Source organism: Lissotriton helveticus, chromosome 11, assembly GCF_964261635.1.
Source record: "Lissotriton helveticus chromosome 11, aLisHel1.1, whole genome shotgun sequence".
In the NCBI taxonomy this organism is placed as follows: Eukaryota; Metazoa; Chordata; class Amphibia; order Caudata; family Salamandridae; genus Lissotriton; species Lissotriton helveticus.
In genome coordinates, this window is record NC_136072.1 from 313278222 (window position 1) to 313302162 (window position 23941).

General features: G+C 52.2%; 1 protein-coding gene and 1 long non-coding RNA gene across 8 annotated transcripts in view; one reads left to right on the top strand and one right to left on the bottom strand.

Moving 5' to 3' along the window:
• Positions 1 to 10773, bottom strand: part of LOC144790993 (uncharacterized) — a 245578-nt gene extending 234805 nt beyond the window's left edge. The window contains exon 1 of the long non-coding RNA XR_013602267.1: positions 9161 to 10773. This is a non-coding gene — a long non-coding RNA (uncharacterized LOC144790993). The remainder of the gene's footprint in view (positions 1 to 9160) is intronic.
• Positions 1 to 23941, top strand: part of AMMECR1L (AMMECR1 like) — an 883688-nt gene that overhangs the window by 434008 nt on the left and 425739 nt on the right. The window lies entirely within an intron of this gene.

Sequence of the window (23941 nt, forward strand, 5' to 3'; positions counted from 1 at the left end):
GCGCACCCGCTCACGCAGGAAAAACCGGGTCCGTGACGAGCCCTATAGGACTCACCGCTGGGTCCCTCTCGTCATCTGACATCCGGGTCACCCCCAGGTAATCTCCTCGCCTTGCAGCGCACTAGCTCTTCGAACCGCTCAGACCCAAGGGGAGCCTCACCCCAGCCATCACTGCTGGACCCTACGGACACAGATCTCTACCGAAGCCCGATCCTTCCGACGGGGCTACCTTGAGCCCACCATGTCTTCCGGCTGTAATTGGTTCCACCGCCCTTGGCACTGCATTTCAGCTCATCATAACGAACGTGCACACTTTCAGCCTTGTAGAGATATGCCCAATGCTTCACACAGGCCGAACACTTCGCTCGCGCCTGACACCTGCATGAGACGTCTCCCCCTGCACTCATATCCCCCATGACTGACATCCACAGTGGGAAGGGGTCGCTCCATGTAATGTCCTGGAATGTCAATGGAATGCTAGATAGGGTCGAGCGGACTGCGGTACTGCACTATGCACAACTCCACAATGTCGACTTACTGCTGCTCCAAGAAACCCATCTGGTAGGCAACAAATGCCCCTTCCTGGTAAGATACGGCTATGGTGGGGTTTGGCACTCCGGCTTTACTCGGGGGTTGAGAGGAGAAGCCATCCTTGTGCGCCTCGCGCTCCCATTTGCTCTACGTAAGGTCACGACTGACCCTCAGGGTACCTATTTCGCCCAGGAGGGAGCCGTTGGGGACCGAGAGCTAAATCTGTTGTCCGTATATTCCCCACCATTGCTGATGGCCCCCACACTCAAGAGACTTGCGGGGTGATAGCCGCCCTGCCCCCAGGTATGACCATTATAGGGGGAGATTTTAATGCAGTCATGGACCCTGCCCTTGATGTGGTGGTAGCCCCTTCGTCTTCTAGACTTTCTCAGGCCAAGATTTTATCAAACTGGGTGACTACCCTGGGGGTCTGCGACGCCTGGAGACTTTGGCACCCCATGGCCCGCCACTACACCCACACCTCGACATCCCACCACACTCACGCATGACTCGACTACATTTTCATGTCGGCTCTGGACTGTCGAATAATCAAGGAGACAACCATACTCCCTAGGGGTATATCCAACCACTCCCCAGTGACCCTGCGGGTGGGTGACCTCCCGGATGTGTTGCGATCGATCTGGAGGCTGAATGCCTGGTTTTTCCAGAACAATGTCTTTCGGGACTCAGTGGGCAGCGATCTCAGCCAGTACTTTATCACCAATCAAGGCTCTTTTCCTTCCCCTGGTACTGTATGGGAGGCTAGCACGGCCAGCATTCGTGGTTTCACCAAAGGCCAGCTCAAACTTAAACGGGCTGCGCAGGGGTCCCGACCTACCCTCCTGGAGGCTCAGGCCACCCTACTTGAGGATCAACCACCCGAGGAGAGGACCGAGGCCCTGGACGGGAGACTGGCATTCCTGCGAGATGAACTCAGGCAGACCTCCTTGGAATCTGCCAAACTGCCATGGAGGTCTTTGGTGGCACGGGTCTATAGGTGGGGGAGACAAAAATGGGGAGCTCATCCATCTGCTGGCCACATACCCGATGGCCAACCGCATTATTCCCGAAGTGATAGCCCTGAATGGCGAGGTCGACCGGTCTCCAGGTGCAGCGACTCACTATTTTTGCAAGCTAGTGAGGACGTTATATTGCCGTCCGAGTACTGGTTAATGGAGCACTGTCGCAGTCCTTTCCCATCCAGAGGGGTACGAGGCAGGGATGCCCCCTTTCGCCCCTCATCTTTGCCTTGGCAATGGAGCCTTTGGCATGTCTCGTACATTCTGATGAGCGAATCATAGGGTGGAGATGGCCAGGACTCGAGGAAGACAAAATCGCTCTTTATGCGGACGACGTCCTCCTATACCTGGCTTAGCCTGCGCAGTCAGGACCCCGGTGGTTTCGGGCACTGGGTCTCTTTGAACAGTCCTCTGGCCTTTGACTGAACTCCACTAAGTCTGCCTTGGTCCCCCTACACCTTTCGAGAGAATGCTTCGAGTGCCAGTCCACGATACCCCTTCGACGGCAGTCCTTCAAGTACCTTGGTATATGGGTGGCCCTCCTCCCCGACCTCGCCTAGGCGCTCAATGTAACTCCCTTAGCTCCCTGGCTGATCTCCTCAGATGACAAACATTGTTGCTGAACCCAATGGGCAGAATTGCCTTATTCAAAATGATGATACTACCCAGGTTTCTCTACATGCTTCAGAACATGCCCCTTCCCTTCTCACGTGCGTGGTTCCGGGAAATGGACAGCCCGGCCGTCAAATTCCTATGGGGGTTGGAGGCCCCGTTTGGCCCTCGCTCAGTGTCAGATCCTGCCCTTTGATTGCGGTTTGGGGATTACAAACCTGTACCTCTATTATCTAGTTACCCAGCTCCTTACCTTGCATGACTGGTTCAACAGGGGCTGGTCGGATCAGGCCTATCGGATGGTACTGCACACCTTAGGTCTGTCCAACATTCAGGGGATGCTCTACGGAAACACGGTCCCCAGAACCCTACCGAGGTCACGCACGGGGTACTTCTGGCCTAGCAGGCCTTTCCGCGCCACACTCACTGGTCGGGCAAACTGACTCAATACACTCCACTTTGGCAGAGTGCCCAGCTAGGGGAGGTTGCCGGCTTATACGGCTTTAGAGCGTGGGATCTAATCGGGATCTCGCAGTTGGGGGACGTCTGGAAAAGAGGCAACATGCGTACCTTTCAGGATCTCCAAAACTGGTACTCCCTGCATACCTCGCAGTTTTACCGCTACCTGCAGTTGCGCCACGCTCTCCGCTCGCTCATCCCAGAGGGCATATCTATACCCGAATACAGTCTGCTGGAAGCCCAGGTTATGACAGGCAATCTGGGAAAATCCGGGATCTCCTGTATTTATCGCTCCCTCACGAATAACACCCCCAACACACACTCACGGCCCAGGGACAGATGGGAGGGATGGCTTGCGTCCTTAGACAATGACGATTGGTGGGACGTGCTTATGGCCCCCAAACTAATCACAGTCTCAGTGCGGTTTCACTTGGTCCAAATATGCTATCTACACACCACTTATCTCACACCGCTGCGCCTTCACAACGCCGGGCTTCGGCCCGAGGCATCTTGTCTACGCTGCAAACACAGACAGGTTGATTTCTTCCATATGGTATGGCTTTGCTCTTTCATCATAGACTTTTGGGAATCAGTAATAGGGGTACTTACTGAGGTCCTAGGCTGGGAGGTACTTCTTCACCCCACCAATGCACTCAAGGGAATTACCGATGGGCTGGATGGCTCTCGAGCCTATAAGCTTTTCCTGAATACAGCCTTGAAGGTGGCTAAAACAGACATTGCGGCGAACTGGCTGACCTCGACTGCCCCTGCCATGACACGATGGTGCACGGGGGTGGACTGGTGTGCAATGCAGGAGCGGTCTTTATACGATGCCAGGGGATGTCCAAAGAAATATTGCAGGGTGTGTGGTAAGTGGGTGGGGGCGATAGACGACTAATGTTTTTGTTGGATAATCGCGGGATGTGGTGGGTGTTATTCTAATTCTATTGTTTATTAAGAGCATGTACATTGCCTTAAGGAGGCTATGTTCTTCATATGCGCTGGGATCTGAGCTGGCTGTTGATCTTTCGTCTCATTGCGTATGTCTCTTAAAAATCAGTAAAATTGGTTATAAAAAACATATTGGCAAAGCCACTAGCTCTTGCATAGGCGAGACCTACTGGCTTTGCCTATGCTTCTTGTGTTTGTTACCATTTCAAGAGAATTCAGATTACATTAGATAAAATTGACGTATGACTTTTTAATGATTACAACTGATCAAGTGGTGGTTATTACCCCTATTTTTGTTTCACTTGGATACCCTTTATTTGTTTGTTTGTTTTGATTTTTTTTCTTGTTATATGTGACATGCATGTTGTTCCGTATGCCCACTGGGGTGTCACTTGAGTTGATATGTGTTATGCCCCTGGGACGTTTCTTTTTTTTTTAAACTTTATTTTTTCAGCAAGATGTACAACATAATCCCCCCCAAAATTGGCATCTGTAGAAATAAAATACAGGTGTACACAGTTCATTGTCCCAGTACGGCTCCAGCAGGTGCAGATATAACAGGAGATACAAGAGTCAAACCCTCGGGATGCAAAGCAATCATAGAAGCTGACAGTAAGGAACCTTGTGCGCAATCATCAGGGCATTACCCCAACACCAACTCTCCCTCCTTACCTCCAGCCTCCCCATCCTCAGGTCCCGATTCCCCAGAGGAGAACAATTCAGCACTGGTTGCATCGGAATCGCTGCCAACCGACCCCACAGCGCACATCATACGCCATGCGAGCAAGTCCTCCTGCAGCCGCTCATCCTTACGCGTATGCTGCATGTGCGTCTCCTCAGCCAATGTCCATTCCCCAACATCCCGAAGCCACAATGACTTGTCTGGTGCCTCTGTCCCATCCAGGTAATAGCCACCCGTCTCCTAGCCAACACCAAGAGCAACTGCAGCATTTTATATGATAGGTTCCTCCTCCTAGGTTTGGGGACCAGGGCCAACAAGCAGTGAAGTGGGGTCAGGTCAATATGCAGGCTCGTGATCTTCCAGATGTGGACTACCACTGCCTTCCAGAAGTCTCCGACCAGTGGGCACTCCCAAGCCAGATGGAGAAATCCGTCTCTGACTGTACCACATCTAGGACAGGCATCCAATGTATCCGCGGCAATGCGGTGCAAAGCAACTGGGGTTATGTAAGTGCGGTGTACAAAATTAAAATGGATCAGTTTGAAACGTGCGTTACACGACACCTTCCTGGTAAGTGTCCCTATTCGTTTGCGTTGTCCCGGTTCCAAAGCGACCCCTAGATCCGCTTCCCATGCCACCCAAGACGGGGATATCGGGGGGGGCGAATCACATCTCATCGCTGTATATAACAGCGTTATCAGTCGCCGTCCCGTGCCGCACGATAGTAGGATATTCAAAGTATGGGACACCAGGGGCGCCTCCGGATATTGTGGCCAGGTCGCCCTCGCCATGTCCTGCAGGCCTCTATAATGGAGATACTGTCCCCCAGTGAGACCAAAGGCCTCCGTAGCCCTTTCCAGGGTCACAAAGGAGTTGTCCGGATACAGGTCTGCCAAAGTTTCACAGCCGCCCTCACGCCATTCCCGGAACAACATGTGTTCCTCCATTAACGTCACCGGTGCCAATATCCACACCGGCAGCTCACTATTAAATGGGGCCCGCCTCAACACCCTCTCCACAACTCGCTGCCAAAGTCCCGCAGTGTGTCGAACAATATACGGCAGGGATTCATCCGCTCCTCTACCCCGCATCAGGGCCACCTGTAACGTCCTCTCATCCGCTCTACCCGCCAGGAGTTGCAACTCCCAGTTGTCCGTTCCCGCGAACCAGCGCGTGGCCGGTAGAAGTTGGGCCGCATAATAGTACAGATCAAATCGCGGGGCCTCTAGGCCCCCCTCTTTCCAGCGTCTGACCACCGTGCGCAATGCAACTCTGCTGCGCCTGCCCGCCCAAAGCAGGGAGGTGAGCAGCGTATTAAGTTTGTTGAATATACGAGGAGGGAGAGGGCACAGGGTATTCTGCAGGGTATACAACACTCTTGGCAACATCACCATCTTCGAGACGGCCAACCTTTCCATGAGAGAGAGTGGGAGAGTATTCCAGAAGGATACGGACTGTTGTAGGGAAATGAGCACTCGGTCGGCGTTCCGGGCCAGCAACTGCTCATCAGAGACGGCCACTTGGATTCCCAGGTATTGGAAGGCCTCCATTTCCCACCTCAGTCCCAGGGACGGGAAACCCACTCTGGGGTCCTCACCACAGCCCGCAAGGGGGAAGATCAAGGACTTCTCAGGATTAAGGCGCAGCCCAGAAGCTGAACCAAAACGATCCAAGTGTCGTAACAGGAGCGACAACGACTCCCGGGGGGAGGTCAGGTCGAACAGCGCGTCATCGGCGTACAGCGAGACCAAGTGCACTGCATCCCCCACTTGCATCCCCCAGGGTGCCATCTCCGCACGGAGCGACACCGCCAGGGGCTCGATCGCCAGTGCGAATAGGAGCAGTGACAGGGGGCACCCCTGACGGGTGCCCCTGCCCAGCTGCCACTCTTCCGATCGGGCCGCCCTGAGTCTGACCCTGGCCGTAGGCGCACTGTAGAGAATTCGGATCCAGGCGCAGAAGAGGGGCCCCACCCCAGCCATCTGAAGCACCTCCAAAAGGTACCCCCAGCTGATAGTATCAAAGGCTTTAGCCAGGTCTATGGACACCAGGACCCAAGGATCCTCCCTATCACGCACTTCATGGAGAACGTGGTTTAAGCGCCGAAGGTTCATGGCGGTGTTGCGGCCCGGAATGAACCCACACTGATCTTGATGGACTAAGTGCGCCATATGTGGCGCCAGCCGGGTGGCCAATATCTTAGTGAGGATTTTTGCATCGGTATTAATTAGAGTGATAGGCCGGTAGGCCGCGGAATCACAGCCATCCCCACCCGGCTTCAGAAGCATGCAGACCTCACCCTGTTGCATGGTGGGTGGGAGTGTGGCACGCTCCAGCGCTTCATGGTAAACCTGCAGGAGATGGGGAGCGAGGGTATCCGCAAATGCCTGATAAAACTCTGGTGGAAAACCGTCTACACCCGGCGTCTTAGCCGTCGGTAGGACGGCCAGCGCCACTCTGACCTCTTGAAGCGTCACTGCAACGTCCAGTTCCTCTGCATCCTCCCTAGAGAGGGTTTGGAGAGTCAAACCTCGAAGGTATGGCTGATACGATGCCTCTGTCACTAGGGGGTCTGCGGTATACACCTTCTGTAGATGAGTGCGAAGCACCGCAAGGAGGTCCAGCTCCGAGTGCACCAGGTCCCCAGCGGGGTTTCTCAACGCCACGATCCGTGCAGGTGCAGATTCCCTTTGGAGAATCCAGGCCAACAGGCGGCCCGATTTGTCCCCTTCATGGTGGAGTCGCTGGCGATATCGGCCGAGAGTAAACCTATCCAGCCGGGTGAGGATATCATGAACGCCCTCACGGGCCGTCCGCTCAGAGTCTAGGTTCGACCCATCCGGTTCCGATAAGGATTGGCAGTGGCAGAGGCGCTCCCCAGCACACTTGAGTTCACGGAGCAGCTGTCTCCGGACTCCATAAGTCAGGCCCATACATGCGCCCCGCACAACCGCCTTAAGAGCATCCCATTTGGTCGCATAAGGCATGTTGCCAACTCCCCAGTTCAGATCCAAGTAAGTACGTAGGGTCGTCTCCACATGTTCCCGTCCTACCGGATCCTGCAGGAGATCCCCTGGCATCCTCCAGGTCCGCGGGAGGGAGGACTGGTCCACCCATTGTACCATGCACGTTACGGGCGAATGATCGGGCAAAAACCGAGCCTGATGGGTGACCGATAAAACAAGGGATGCGCCGAGATTGGCCACAAGGACTCTATTGAGCCTACTATGTGTATTGTGCGTGGGGGTATAACAAGTGTATAGTTTCAGTCCCGGATTACCGAGGCGCCACACATCGACAGCACCCAGGTTATCCATCACCTCCCGGAGACGCGCCGTCATCCGTGGTTTCGTGCCCGCGCGGGGAGGATGCCTGTCCAGCAGCGGATCCAGTACACAATTAAAATCTCCAAACCAGAGGAGGGGGGCATCTAAATCCGACACTATAAGCTCCTGTAAGCCGGAAAAGAAACTCGGGTCATCTACATTGGGTGCATAGGAATTCACCAGCAGGAAGTCCCTCCCATCCAGCTTCACCCGTAGAAGAATATATCTGCCCTCAATATCTGCCTCGATAAACTGGACCGCCTGGGGAACCCCGGGTGCCACCCAGATCAGGACCCCCCTAGCATAGGTAAAGAAGGAGGAATGGAACATCTGACCCCTCCACTTCTTGGCCAGATTAAGAGCACCCTCCTCATTGAAATGTTAAATGTTAAATGTCGTATACTTGTAAAGCGCACAGCTGCCCCAGCAAAGGGGCGTCCCGGCGCTGTATACCGCTGGGGAACCCGTCCTGGCTTTCCCTGTGGGATGGTCCCTACTGGGAATCCCCAAGGTGGAGCCAGGCATCCCCGGCGTTGATGGGGCCGTTGTGGAGATTAGGCAAGCTAATGCCCAGAGTTGCCGAGTGGGACCCCAGGTTAGAGTAGGCACCGAGGCGAGAATTGTCAAGTCCGCTGACCCTGGTCCACGACCCTGCCGCGTCGGGAATTGAACCCTGGTCCCAGGCCGACTTCTGCTCCCGGGTCTGCTGCCTCTAACCAGTGAGCCACACCACTCCACATTCATATGTGTTTCCTGCAAACACGCCACAGAAACTCCATGGCGGCGAAGAAAGGACAGTACCCTGTGTCTCTTAGAGCAAGTGCCCAGGCCACGCACGTTCCAAGTTAAAAATTTGTATCCCATAAGCATTGGCCATGCCCATCCGGGCAACCAAGTCTAGCATCTGCAAGCAGCCTCCCAGGGGCTTGAACAACGGTACACTCGATGCCAAAAACAGTTTCCCCCCATAACCCCCTCCAACCCCACAGTTCCCCCAACCACACAAACTCTGAAGAAATCCCCCCTCCCCCACCCACAAGCAGGAGTAGCGCAACAACAAAACATGCCACCCCGCCCTCCCCCTGCCAGTGCCAGGACGTACACAGCCACTCCATTCACCCCCCACCACACACGCACTCAACCACAACAACCCCCCCCCCCACAAGGCCCCTACCGAACCCAGCAAAGAGTAGTTGCACTCCCCCCGGTGCGACCAGTCTAACGCAGGTCCCGTTCCATCAAGTAGCTCCTCCCTCCCCCCCAACTCCCAACAGATCCCCCATATGGAAAAAAAAACAAAGCAGGCCCTCCAAGGCAATTAGGCACCAAATGTCAAACGCTGCCAACAGCAGTTCTTAATCAGGAATGCGGCCCAGACACAGACCAGTAGGTCAAACACATAGAACAGCCAGGAGCCACATCACCTCAGGAGGAAACCGGTACCTGCAACAACTCAGTCCCTCCTGTTTCCGGGATCACAGGAGCAGTGAGGAGCGTGTTCTGTATTGTGTCTTGCAAGGTGTCAGGGACCAGGACCTCCTCAGGATCCACCTGACTTGGGTCCCCAAACTCAGACTCACCCGGCAAAGGCTCCAGAAGCATAGCACCGTCCATGCCCACCGTAATCCTAGGTTCCTCCGGGTCAGCCGACCCAGATCCGCGCCTCCGTCTGCTACGGCGTCTCTGTGAGGGTCGTGTTCCCCAGGTCTCACGGGGTCCCCCCCATTCCCCGGGCGGGAGGTCGTCGCCTCGGATTTCTAGCCATTCCCAAACCTCCGCCGGAGAGTCAAAAAAGTGCGCGTTCCCTTGCGAGAGTACCTTCAGCTTTGCGGGATACAATAACATATATTGCAGCTTCATCTCGCGTAGCATCCTTTTCACCCCCAAATAGGACTTCCTCTGTTCCTGGACTTGTTGCGTGTAGTCAGGGTAGATGGACACCCGGCTATTCTCAATGGTGAGATCCGCTGTTTCCCTTGCTGCCCGCAGAATACAATCGCGATCTTTATAGTTCAGGATTTTGGCGATCAAGGCTCGCGGGGCGCTCCGGGGCGCGGCGGCGGGACCAGAGCACGGTGCGCTCGCTCGATAACAAAGACGTCCGAGAGGCCCACCGGGCACAGCGTTGTACGGATCCATGTTTCTAGAAAGCGTTCAGCGTTCCCCGCCTCAAGCCGTTCCGGCACCCCAAGGACCCGTATGTTGCTGCCCTTCCTTCTGCATCCTCAGCCCTTCGTTCAAGAGCCTGCGTCGCAGCTGTGAGGTGCGTGACTGTCTTTTTGAGAGTGGCCAACTCACCCTGTAGCTCCGCAATATTCCCCTCGGCATCAGTGACCTTATCAGCAACTTTACGAAGGTCAGTGCGCAGCAGGTTGACGTCAATGGAGACCGTCTCGATCTGCCTCTCTAGCGCAGTATGTGAGCCCTGTATGGCTTTCAACAACTCCGCCCGTGTTGGCTCCCCAGGATCTCCCGCTCCCTCATCCTGGCCCGATTGGCGCGCAATCCGTTGGGAGGGCAGCCGCTGCGTGGTGTATTGGGTGATGGTGTTGGATTGCGTGGCACGCAACATTCTGTCTTTACGCATGGCCAGTGTCCAAAGCGCTCACCAGCCACTCGGGGGACCCTCTCAGGTAGTAACAGCACTAGGCACCCTCCGAACTGAAGTCCCAGGCGACACCCAGTGAACGGGTACAGGGATGCAGTGACGTCGGGCGGCCCCCCAGGCACAGAGCTGCGACCCCGCGTGGAATGGGCCAAGATCCAGGCCCCAGCAGCCTCAATCCGGTGAAGCGGACCCACACCACACACCAGTCCCCTTCGGTGCGCCGCCCCCCAGTACAGGTAAGTCAGTGCGGAGGGGGGTCAGGAGATAGAATGCCACTCACCGGAGCGCCCTCCCGGGACCCAATCCTCTCCTAGCAGGGCGTATATGCCCACGGGGCAGCTCCACTCCCAGGGGTCCCGGGCCCTCTCCAGCAGTCGGAACGGCCTGGTCGCCAGCCGCCAGCGGGGGAGTGTCGCCACAACAGGGCAGGCAACGAGCCAAGCCACCTCCGTCGCACACAGCCTCCGCCCCTCCGCCGGGCACCCAAAGGACGGGGTCGCTAGGGCCGACAGGGACTCCTCGCCGTCACTGCTGGCGTCTCTCACAGCCTCCACTCAGTCCGCGATGCGGGGCCGGCGGGAAAGGACTCCCGGTGCGGCCACCTCCGCGGGCGCCGGCCGAAATGTGGCAGCAACCAGCAGGCTCCAGATGCGGGTATGCTCCGATGCGGGTATGAAGGCGCCCGGCCCTCCGGGAGCCACAGGGGAGCGGGTCCGGTCCACCTCCGTCACTCCCGACTAGGCCTTAGACCCCGGCCTCGCGTAGTTAGAGGCCCGGGGCTCACCTACAACAGCTTGCGGGTCGGCTGTGCGTTCCGGCGTTCGCCGTCGCCACTCGTAGGAGGGGTCACTAGTGGGAGGGGGCCCTCCGACCACCGCCGCAACCGGGTCCGAGCACTTAAAGGATATTTTAGCAGGATTTATGGGTTCGTAGGCCGAGAGCTAGCGGAGCTCACGTCCTGTCGGCCATGCTGCTTCCCCTGGGACGTTTCTAAGCTCTTTCACTCTGGTGTGTGAACTCTCTTGTGAAAAGATAGCTTTATGTCCAAGATGACATGTGAGAATGTATTTTGCATGATCGGGATAACATAGTATGTCTTCTTGAATTATGATCTACATTGTTTCCTATGAGGAGAAGCTTTACATTCATGTACAGGACATAACACTGTATTCGTTTTTTTTATTTTTTATCTCTGTTCATTTGGTTCAATTCGAATTATTATCATATATTATTTGCTTTTCGAAAGTACACATTGCTATTGTATTATTTGTGTTGATGTTGCATATATTACGAGAGACCAAACCACGCTGAGTAAGTCTTCATTTTTGATGATTTGATGTTGTTTAGTTTTCTGAGGTGGTGGGGCACTGTTTTGAGAAAGGCCTTCCTTGTCGAAACTGGCTACAGTTTCTATTATATTAAACGCATTTGTTATAACAGTATACTTCGATTGCCGTTGCGTTTCCTATACGTGGGAACGAGTGGACTTTATATGTGTGTACGTACATACATACATGTGTAATGTAATCTTTACACATTGGACATCTAGAACCTGGCCTTGGATAGCAGGTGTCTGCTAATCAGATCCTCTGCCCTAAAAATGTTTTTCTTTGAATTGCCACATTTGACACTGTGCGGTCGTACGAAACATTTGTCATTATTATTGCTGACTGACTGACCAGCGTTGATGTGTAGAATAGCATGCAAGATTGAATGAAGGAGGGGGGCAAATTCATCTAAACAAGGCAACTGCTTAAAAACTCATGTTTGTCTAGGAGGCTGCAGAGACTTGTGCTGTGGGAGAGTAATATATGAAACACACTGTTTCTCTAACCGTTTTTAGGTAATTTCGAAAAACTGCCAACAGCAAATGTGTAGCGTTTAGTTAAATGATTATGCCACAATCCATCGAAATATTACATTGCGTATCTTTTGTATTTTGTCATATTGCTGACTGGAACACCGCAATAGCCTAATCTAATTTATTTAACTAAATCACCCCCGCCATGTCTCATCCCCGCACCTAAATTCCCATAGAGGCTATACTAGCTAACTGTCGGGGTTCAGAGGCCTTCTGTAAGAAAGGGCTACATAGAAGAACAATACAATACAAGGCCTCTTGTTTTAGATGATTCATCTTCAAACCTAGATTCAAGGAGATTTTCTTTGTTTCTTGGTATGCAGAGGTTAGGAGAGAAAACACCATCCCTTTGATATCTTTTATTTATGTAGTGCACTGGACTCTGAAATCTGTTGCAGCAAAATATACACATGGACCAGGAACTGCATCACTTTGCTGATCATATAGGAAGTGGACATGGAAACTGAAGAACTTTAGTGTTATTTGCTTTAGAGTTGCCTACATTTGGGCCTTTTAAAACCTCTGTCGTTTCAATCACATATTGAGAACTGCTTGGTGCATTCAGGACTGGCTTTAGCTCTGGTGCGCGCGCCCAGTGTGACAATCTTTTTTAGCTCCCCCACACCCAACGACCGCCTCCTCGGATTCTCTTACTACGACCAGGCAAAAGTGCCCCTCATCTCTCCAATCATACCTTATTACTAAATACAGCACCCCTCCTGAGGTCAGTTCCCCCCCTCAACAGGTCAGCGCCAGGGCCGGACTGGGAACAGAAACCGGCCCTGGCAAACTGCTCAGCCTGCCCCCCTGGGGTGAGGGGCAATGCAGCCGAGCAGTTTGCGTGGGCTGGTTTCGGACGATTTTGTTAACGGGGGCCGATATTGCTGACCCCCAGTAACAAAAGCGGCCTCCAAGGGGCCCAAAACCGGCCCCCACCCTAGCGGCCTACCGGGGAAATGCCCGGTGCCCGCTATGGCCAGTCCGGCCCTGGTCAGCGACCACTCGCACTGCCCTAAAGCCGGCCCTGGGTGCATTTGTTAACAAGACTTGTCCGCATGCTGCTCTGAAGGATTCTTGCGTCCCTGATTATTGGAAAGAGTGTCTTCTGCTTTGGACTCTATTATTTGGAACCAGAACCTTTCTCCAGGACTAGTAATTCCGAGCCCCCAAGACAGTGTGGTCGAGTTCCTGTCAGAAAGCTTGGTTGCCTTGTGAAACATCTTTCCTGTAGAGTACAGAAGGTCTCAAAGACTGAGGAATGTGACTAACATGAAAAAAAAAAATAGTAATTTCGAAGTTGACATCTCTTCAACCTGCATATATGAAATGGCTTTCTTGTTTGTGGGGAAGAAGGAGGTGCCGTCTGCCCAGGGACTTTGAGCTGCTGCAGAAAAAGTCAGTAAGCAATAGAGATCTTGTAATCGGTAAACTGGACACTTTTACATTTCTCTAAGAACTCAGACTGCATATATACGGTTTTAGTGTATGACCTTGGAGCCCAGCACTGATGTAGACCTAAATGTGAATTCTATGTCCCGACCGGAGGCGAGGATTATGCTCTACTTTCTTTTTTTCCTTTCCTGCAGCTTTCAACGAACTAACTAAAAAAAAAACGGTCTTTTCCATGGTGCACAGTGAGAAAAGCTCAACAACAATATACCAGGATGTCCACAAAGGTAGAATAGCTTCCTCTGTCTTGTCCTTCTTGCAGCAATTAAGTACACTTTTTCTTACTGCTCTTCTATCGTGTTTATACTGTTCAAATAGTGTCATTTACTGCGGTTTGTGGCGTTATTGTGGGCGACGATTGCGCCCCACCTTAATTATGTGCCCCTGGAGTGTTTTTCATCGCTCAACTCGTGGTGCCCTGTGAAACCTTGAGCTGCGTCAGTGCGATAGGCACAAAGGTTACTAGAGGGCGTACCACGCAAATGCGCGTCGTGTTGGCCCGCGAAGGCACACTGTCGTCATAGTGCCAATATCGGCCCACTCACCAGCCCTCTTGCAGCAACATACATGAAGCATAAATAATCAGACAAGACAACTTTTTTGTTGGAGAAAAGTCGCTGCTGGTTTATTAGCATACACATATGCCAACATGGTGGGTTATCTTACAGGCGATCCAAAGGCAAGCCGCCCCTCGCGGCCTACCACCGGAAGGGCCAACTTGCATCGTGGCCTTAGCCAATCGTTGCTTAGCGGTTGTGGTGAGGGATAGCCACTCCCACTTCCGGTGAACCATTGGTCCACCCTCTTGCTCACGCCCCCCCTACGAGGGGCGGAGTGTTCCAGCGACCCCCGGTTGTACAGGTTTCCAACCGCCCGCAGGATAGTGGGGCGCCGTCGCACCCCAGGGTCCACCGCACAGACTTCCTTGGGATATCAGGCCTCAGCACCCTTTGTGCTCCTGAAGAGGGTACCCCTGAGTACCTTTCCGCCTCTGGATTGCCCTGTAACTCCGCCACAGCCCTGGGTGTGGCGACCGTCGCAGCCAGGGCCCCCCCACCAAGGTCGGCATTCCTACTTACATCCTGCTATTTCTAGGGCCTCTTCCCTAACCAGCAAGAATCGGTCCATACTTATACTGGGCAGATGAACCCCTCCGTCACAACACACCCTGTGAATTCGGCTTGTAGCACCCAGGTCTAATGGATCAAGGCTCCTCTGCCCAATGAATTTATGCATAGCGCACACTTCCTGCACGCAGGCTCCAATGCCTCCACTGCCAGGCTCCCTGACCGGAGCCAGGGGGGATTTCCGACCACTGGCATTTACCTGTCCCCCACTGGTTGCTAATTTGCCCCGTGTGGTCCTTGTGGTCTTCATCCCTGGTTCATACTTTGCCATAAAGACCGGACAACTTCAGCTAATTCCCAAATAACATAGTATCACATCTTAACTCGTCCCCTTACCGTCCTGCCAAGGAACTATCCTCATCCCAGGCCTACAACTGACCACAAAGTTCTACTCCTTTAAAGGCACTTCCGGATACAATTCATGCCCTCTCTATTATCCGGAGGAAGGCCTTTAAATATAGCAAGTTCTATTCCCTTGACAGAGGTTCTATTCCCTTGACAGAGGAAGTGTCTTCCCAAAGTGTTCTTGGGTTAGAGCGTCTGCCATATAATGCAGTAATATCCTTCTACCTGTTTATGGTACTCTTTTGAACATGCACTCGTCACATATCTAGAGCACACAGTTTGCTATCCCTTACATCATGTTTGCTACCGGAACCTGCACAAGTGCCACCAATACCTACGTGACGTTTGTTCTTATGGTTGACCGTCTGCCATATATTGAAGTCTTATACCTCTACTTGTACCTTGTACTCTATCATAACTTGCACTCTTGACAATTTCTCCTTGTGTGCAGCACCGTTAGCTCCTCCTTGTATTCTTTGCCCACGTTTGTAACTTCACTTCATGTAACCTAGCGTTAGCTTATGTAAGGAGAGTACCATAGTGCTCCCCAGTATCCGTACTGTTCCAAAGAGAAGCGCCTGAGCTGCCGAGTGAGCTCTTGAGTATTGCTTCGCTGTGGGCCTGACTCAGGGAGATCGCTACAGGAAACGGAGGCAAAGGGATCCCAAGACACCTGCCTAGGCTAAAACGGGTCAGTCCGGGCTCACCAGTAAAGAAGTCACGACCCGTTGTGAACCTAGACGGATGAAGCCGGGTCTGAAACTAGCCCCTTAGAAGTTACATACTAACCCAGTCTCTAAAACCTTTTGGCATGCTTGCAGCGAAACTCCTGTTGCACGCGCCCCTAGCGTACAGCCCGCCAGGACCTCATCAGACAAACGGAGAGGAAGGAAAGCCGATCTGGCCAGCCGCAGCAATGCTGCCAGCACTGGTTGTACGCCAACCACCGAATGGCAGCACGAGCTCGCATGCGTAGCCAACGCGCTCAACTAAGACAGTGCCCCGCTGCACCATTGCGCATGACCCTAGACGAGACCCCTGTGGCCGAGGCACAACTGAGCACTAAGCTCCGCTAATGACTCCACCCGAAAGTGAACCAGCAAGAGCGCTCCTAAATGATGGCAAATGGTCTGGGAGTCCTTCCACCTAACACTTAGAAGACAAACCAAGCCAAAGCTTCCGTCGCAAAGAGTTATTATGACTCGCCCCGGAAGAAAGGGTGATGCACCAAGGCACCCGAAAATAGACAAAAGCTTATCGGAGTAGGCACTCGTATAACCATGTGCACTGAAAACAACAACCTAGCGCTCACTCTTCAAATTACTTACCAATTCACACAGACCACGCCACCATGTGGCCACATGCATGGTTGCCTACGACCGTGCCGAGCGCTAGAAAACCAACGGCTCAAATCAGTGCAGAGAAAATACCGGCGAGGCAAGTGGAGGCATTTGTCTATCTGAGGGCAACATGTTCCACAGCACGCCGCTATGACCAGGGGATCAATAAAGATACCAGGGCACCCCAACAATCCAAACATCGATAAGCCACAACCATAGTAATCATCAACTCGAGCTGTATTGCATAAAATGTGTTGGACCCTTGTCGTCTCTAAGACCAATGGCAAAGCGGGCTGAAGGAATCATACAGGAAAAGGTATGCTTCTCAACTTTGCTTTTCCTGCCCAACGCACAACTTCTGCAGGACAGTCTGCTATTTTAACCTCTGCAGTGTCTTTGCATCACACACAAAGCATGTTGCTGCACGCCAAACACTTCCACCTGAGCCCTGACCTGTAACCATTGCCCCCAGCACCATAACTCTACTGACGAGTAGAGGCCTGCCTAAACTGGTGAAGGAGCCCTGCGAAAATCACTGTCCCCACTGGAGGTAATGGCGAGGCCAGGTGTCAAAGTACAGCATCTGCCCATCGAATAGTACCGACATCTCTACATTTAGACTCTGGTGACGGCAACTACCTAGGACAGAGAGGCTGTCCCCGCATACCAGATCACAGTCACTGCCACAGACGAAGGCTCCCCTCTTCATCTACGCAGAACTGTCGGCCTTTCAAAATTCCGCTACGTGACCATCCTTCAGTTTATTTTCAGCCTTTGCACCCAGGTCGTGTTACAGTGAACAAAAGGCGAGCCTTACTCGAGGCCCGCCAGAGGGCAGCCAAACGCATCCAAATCCTGTAACAAAATATCACCCGCACCAAGAAGAGGCTGGTTACAAACGACTAGCGTGGTTCCAGTCGGGCCCCCGCTGGGACCAGCAAACACCATTCCCCCCACCGCCAGAGCAGGGCCCATCAACAGGCTGAGACCCCCGCAACCGGAAATAAACCTCCGGGGCCAGCAACCGAGAAGGGAGAGGGGGGCGCGAGGGCAGAGACACAGCGGCTTACGTTGAGCCCCCGTCTAGCAGTCAAGCGGGACGACCCGACTCACCGGAGATAGACGATGCATCGGAGCTGGCCGAAGAAATGGCTGACCGCTACCTCCAGCACTACTATCTCTCAGTCACGAAACAGTGTGAGCCTGCCCAAGCACCGGGGGGAGTCCAAACCCCCCCTCTCATGCATCAACAATCCAAAAACGGCCGGACACCGCCGACCCCATGAGTCTTTAGAGGGGGGGGCTATAAAGACGTCTCACCCGCACTTGCAGCTCCCCCGAACGACGGCGTGGAAATAAATGAAAACATTCACTGCGCTCAAACAAATGCGGCAAGCCGCATCTCACCATCCATGGCCTCTCCATGGAAATTAACACCCGTGCCCACTCAAATCACTAGCGCGGGCCCACACAAGTGACTCCCCATGCCATCTGACATTACTGATGCCCTGCGCCGAAGAACGCTCTCGACCCCTACACCCCCACTGTCCCCTCACCAGCATAGAAAATCTTTCTGAGCAGAAGAAAAGCCATTAAAATAAGCTTACGCCAATTCTACGTCCCGTCCAGGAAAGAGACCACAGGCAAAAGATCACACCCATTCAGAAACCCGACTCACCGCAAGAGAAAACCAAGTCGGCGACCGGCGGAGAAAACATCACCTCGACGCCAGACCAGGCCTCTGGACGAGCGACCAGAGGGCACCCAAACGGCGACAGGGTGAGGGGACAAAGAGGCCGCCAGGTGGGTGGGGGAGGAATTTATACCTTTCCCCCGCCCCCCAACACGGCCGGAAGTGACGACGGGACCCGAAAGGGGTCGCGGAACACTCGGCTGCCCCGTGGGCCATCTTGTGGTGGGGACGTGTCGGTCGGCCCGCAGTCCTTTAGATCTGACACGTCAGCGCTCCTGCGGAGTCCGAGCCTGCTCAAGCCACCTAGATGCCCATACTCCCTTGTCTCACCGACCGGTGCTTTCCCTAACAGCCGCCTGCGTGTGAACGAGTCTGTAATTCCTCCTTAAGCCACTCCCGTTCGGCGCCTGTAACGTGCTTTGCCAACATACTCTCAGAACCCCTACCCCATCCTTCCTGGCTGACAAGGGCAGGGGCTAGGCATTTTCGGATACCCAGTGAAGGTAGGGTGCGTCAGCCCAGGGCAGAAGCTCGTTTTACCTCACATTCTCAGCGTGGCCTCATCCTAAACTGTTTCAGTTGTCAAAAATTAAAGTCTCAGGCTGCCTAAACCTGCCCCCTATTGTGGCATTAACAACATATTAAGATCAGGCTTCTCAAAGCTATTTCCAGTTGTGGTGTTTACCCCAGCCTGCCAGGCTGCTAAGCGTGCATTTCAGGTCCATTTGCCCATTGCATTTACATACAAACTCAGGAGGCTCTTGGAGAAAGACTGCACAGAGGAGGAGTCCTTACAAGTCCTCCATCTAGATGACGAATTCTGCGAGGCAGTGGATGCCTCCATCCACTTGGCAGTGGCAGTGGCCATGGGACTTTTTAAACGCTGCATTAAGGAAATGGCCTATGCTTACCAGACCCCCATTCTAACTTGGTGCCTACCCCTTCCATTAAATGTGCAACTGAGCGCAAAAATGATTCTGGTATAGACTTAGGGGTTTTTGAACGCCTCAAAAAGGCTGTCCTGGCTCGCTCGGGGACACACAACACCCTAGCAGACATGGCCGACTGCTCCACCCCCCTCCCCCCACGTCCAAGGCCTGGATGTGGGGTAAGATGACTCCCATGGCGATTCAAGAGACAAGGCCAGCCCTTCCCAACCATGTTGCCCCTCATTGGTCCCTGAGGATCTCTTGCACACCCACTCAGCAGGGTGGACCCCCTTCCAGTAAGGTTTCCAAATTTGTCGCAGTGTGCCTTAGAAAGACCCTAGATAAGAAAGTCTGAGCCTGCCTTATGGTGGAATGCCCAGGCCCCTTCCTATCGGGTATGGTGGCAGCAACCCCAGAAATTGCTTCAACAGTGGCCACTTTCCTCCAGAAATATATTAGAGACCTAAAGAAGGGCATTGATAGGTCCTGGAAGTCGTGCCAAGATAGGCTATTAGACATCTGTGGTCCTATTCTAAGATTTTGGAGCTGGCGGAGGAGGCCAAGGCCTCAGGAAACCCCCTTTCTCCAAAGAGGATCTCAGGTTGGGTGCAGCGTGCTGTCCCCTTCTTAGGGAACGCAAATTACAGTCTCTCAACTGATATTCGTCACTCCCTCCTCTTGAAGGATAATCCCAAATTGGGGGTCTGCCTCCTCCGAGGCAGGCACGGTTGCTCAAGGCAACTCTTCGGGGAGCCATTCATTACAGAGCTGAGCAAGTTTGTAGCCATGTTCACCTCCTTAAATAAGGGACAGGCCTTCATAAAGAAAATGTTTCATTCCCAAATTTGAGTTGGGGCCGGACGTGGCAGAGGGTGCTCGGCTGGCCGTTTTTACACCCCAGGCCCTAAGAGAGGATTCAAGAAGTCCCAAGATCTGTCTAAGCAAGGAGAGTTCTTCCAGACACAACAGGGTCACTGCTGGCACAGTTCCCTAGACGCCATCCAGAGGGCAGTTTCCTTATTTTCCCAAATGAAGGTGGGAGGCCGGTTAGAGCGGTTCAAGCACAATTGGGGGCAAATTTCTTCTGATACGTGGGTTCTTAAGACCATCAAAGGTTTTCATATAGAATTTTACGGAACCGATTCAAGAGTCTCACCCTTGCCTGCTGGTTTTTGCAGAAGATCAGATCAAACTAATAGATCAGGAGGTGGCGGATCTGCTTCAAAAACGTGCGATTTCCCTCAAGTGCCTCCATCCATGAGGTTTCCTCAGCAACATTTGTTTGATGGACAAGGCAGATGGTGGTCAACGCCCGGTGATAAACCTAAGAGAGTGGCTGGTTTCCCGCCACTTCAAGATGGATGGTATCCATCTTATGCGTGATCTCCTTCGACCGGACGACTGGCTAGTACGTTTAGATGTGGATGACGCGTACTTGGTGGTCCCCATCCCCCCCCCCCCACATTACAGTTTTCTTCAGTTCACATGGAGGGACCAAGCCTACAAGTTTACAACCCTTCCTTTCCGTCTATCCTTAGCTCCCTGAAGGTTCACCTAGATTCTCAAGCGGAGGTAGAAACTCTAAGGATTCTGGCTTTTGCCTCATGATCTACTGCAATGGTCTCCTTTTGAGTCAATGCCTGTCACGGCTGACGCAGCAGTTGCAGACATCGGTCAACCTTCTGCAAACTGTAGGGTTTGTGATCAACAAACAAAAATCTCTACTAGTTCTGTCCAAACAGACGACCTTCCTCAGTTTTGTCATAGACTCCTTGACAAGTCGGGAAAATCCACAAAGAGTTGAAGAGAATGTTGGTCAGACCCACTACATCACTACGGCATGTAGCTAGGGTGGTAGGTCTTCTGTTGTCCTCTATGTAGGTTATTGTTCCAGGCCCTTTCCACTACAGAGCCCTCAATGCCTCAAGTCTTTCTATCTCAGACGGGGGCCTTCAGTACTCAGAACAGGTAACTCTGACAGTAGAGGTGAAAGTGGAAATGAGATGGTGGTTGGATCACATGGAGGTGTGGAACCGGTTGAGTCATATTTATCTCTGACCCGGACATGGTGATAGAATCAGACGCCAGCAAGTCCAGCTGGGGAGCTCTCTGTGGGGACACCTTTACAAGAGGAAAATGTTCAGGAGCCGAGCGGCAGCTCCACATCAGCTGCCTAGAGCTGATTGCTAGATAGTTTGCCATACAATGTTCTACGAAGGACAGGGTCTCCTGCAGCGTACTTCTCAAGATGGACAATATATCAGCGGTCTACTATATAAACCATCTTAGGCGTTTCAAGGTCTTGGTGGAACTTGCCAAATAATTTTGGACCTCATGTCTACCGCACTATATTTCATGACAGCAGAGTACCTCTTAGCAGTGTCCAATGTGATAGCTGATTGGTGCTCCAGGGCATGGTCAGACTAGAGTCTGTGGCAACTGCACCGCTTGACTTTCCAGAGGTTGAATGCCCTTTGAGGCCCTTTTTCAGCAAACCTCTTTGCATCATGTCTGGACCATCAACTTCGGAATTATTTCAGTTGGAAACCAGACCCTCTGGTACCAGCGACGGATGCCTTCCTCCAGGATTGGTTTCAGGAGACAGGCTATGCTTTCCCACCATTCGCCATAATTATGAGAGTCTCAGCCCAGGTCCTCAGACAGAAGGCGAAAGTGGTTGTGATCGTGCCGTATTGAAGGTCTCCAGTATAGTTTCCAGTTCTTCTGGAACTTTCCTGGGATTCTCCAATCCTTCTACCCCCCCAATCTGAACATCCTGTAGGATCTCCAGGGCAATTGCCACCCATTAATCATTCAAGGGTGCATGCCTCTCATGGCCTGGCGGATTTCCGTCAAACTGAGGGATTACTGGCAGCAGCATGGACTGATGGCACAAACAAACATTACAGACCGGCATGCGCCAGATGGGTTGGTTGGTGTCTTCGAAACAACCAGGATCCCATAGGGGCCAAGTGGTCTCTATTGTAAACTTCTTGGCATTCTTTGACTCACAGTGCTTGGGGTGTCGTACTATCAACTCTTATAGGTCAGCAATCTCTGCTGGGCATGTCCTGGTTCAAGGAAGCTTGGTGGGTGAATATCCTTTGGTTTGTAAGCTAATGCGAGGGAATCGTATAACACTTCCTCTGCAACCTAGATACTCCTCCTTATGGGATGTTAACATGGTTTTACACCTTTTCCGTTTTTGGCAATAGATTAAGTATTTGTTGCGCAAGGAGTTGTCAGCAAAACTCACCATGCGTCTGTGCCTTGTGTCGCGTCTGTGGTGTTTCCGACGTACAGGGTCTTTACTCCGCACGGGGTCACCTTCCATATCTTCTGCTGTAACAAGTACAATTCTAAAGCAGTGTCTTATCCTGCTTTTGACAAATTGCCTAAGTTATGTGTGGTCCATTGTCTCAAGGTTTATGAGAGCATGACGGAAAAGCTCCGTCCATCAGGCGAAAGTCAAATTTATTGATATCTCTCAGGAAGCCTTTCAAAGTGGTTACTCCTCCCACCATAGCTCGTTGGATCCATTGGGTCATGCAAGAAGTGAGGGCATTGGCATCTCGCAATTTGGTGCCCACTCTGTGCGAGGCGTAATGGCTTATAAAGCTTTCTTCCTTGGGACTCCATGTTCAAAAGGTTCTATTTTAAGCAAATTGTTGGTAGGGCGTCATTGGTGATGGATAAGCTTTGAACAAGCATAATCCTTGCCTCCGGCCCGGATATAGAATGACAAATGTTCTAGGACTCATGAAGGAAAGTTCCAATTGTTTTACGGACATGGAAGGGATGATTATTTCCACCCAAGATTCCTAAGATCCTTATCCCCAGCCTAGAGGGCTATAAAGTCTTGGATTCTTTTTCACTGTACATCCACAGTAGTGCGGCCTAAGTATTGCTTTATTTATTATTTTCCGAAGTAAATGTTTTATTTCACTTGGGCACGTTTCTCACAGATTTTGCATTGACTCAGTTTATTCTGTTACGGTAGACTTATCAACGTTGTATTTACCGCATGTTTGGTTCAGTGTGTCTATTGCCTTAAACCTGTTCCAGGCAGGAAGGTTCAGATTCATTCTTCTTGTTCTGGATTCTTTCAGGTTCTGATGGTTCTAAAGCAGAATAACAGAAAATGGTAGAAGAAACCTGTTGTAGTCAAGAAGGAGGAAGCTATCCAGGGGACTCATGCCTTTGTGGACATCCTGGACTGCACATTGAAGGATTGTTGTTGACCTTTCCTCTGTACACCATGGGAAAGATAGTTTTTGAGATATTTTGTTGAAAGCTGCTGGAAAGGAAATAAAGAAAGCAGGCATAATCCTCGCCTCTGTGTCCTTAATAGAATTGAAACTTTCCTTCATGATTACTAGGACATTTTTGATTACATGCAAACCCCCACCCCGCCCCCCAAGTGGACATGCATGATTGTTAATCTAAGATAAAATTCATAACTTCAGACTTGTGTAAAGGGCTTTCATCCCAGCAGTATTTCAATAATAAAAGGCATCTTTCTTGGTGACTTTGACTTGTATACTCAGGCCTCAGGGAATATACCTTAACCAGGTAAAAAGATGGATGGTAATTTTTGTATTTGGCATTCGGTCACTTCAGGCTAGCTACCTAACTGCACTTGGTCTTCATTATTTTGATTGTTTTGACATTTGCTGTTGTGAGGGACACATGGCCTGCAATGTTCTATCAATCTAGCCATGTCATGAAATATTATAGGAGCTGACACTTAATGTAACATACCCTATTCTCTGTATTTTGTGCTACCCTGTGAGACTTTTCTCTGGACTTCCCCCCTTATCAGGTGGACATACATGATTGTCAATCTCACAGGATCCGCAGGATCTGGCACTGTATATGATTTTGTTTGGGGGTGCGGATGTGTGACTTGGGCTGACAGGGCGTGAGCCGGGGTGAGTAGCAAATTCTGGCATTGTCCATCCTGTAGGCCTTTCTCACTCATTAGATCTTTTGCCTTCTGTTCCTCCCAG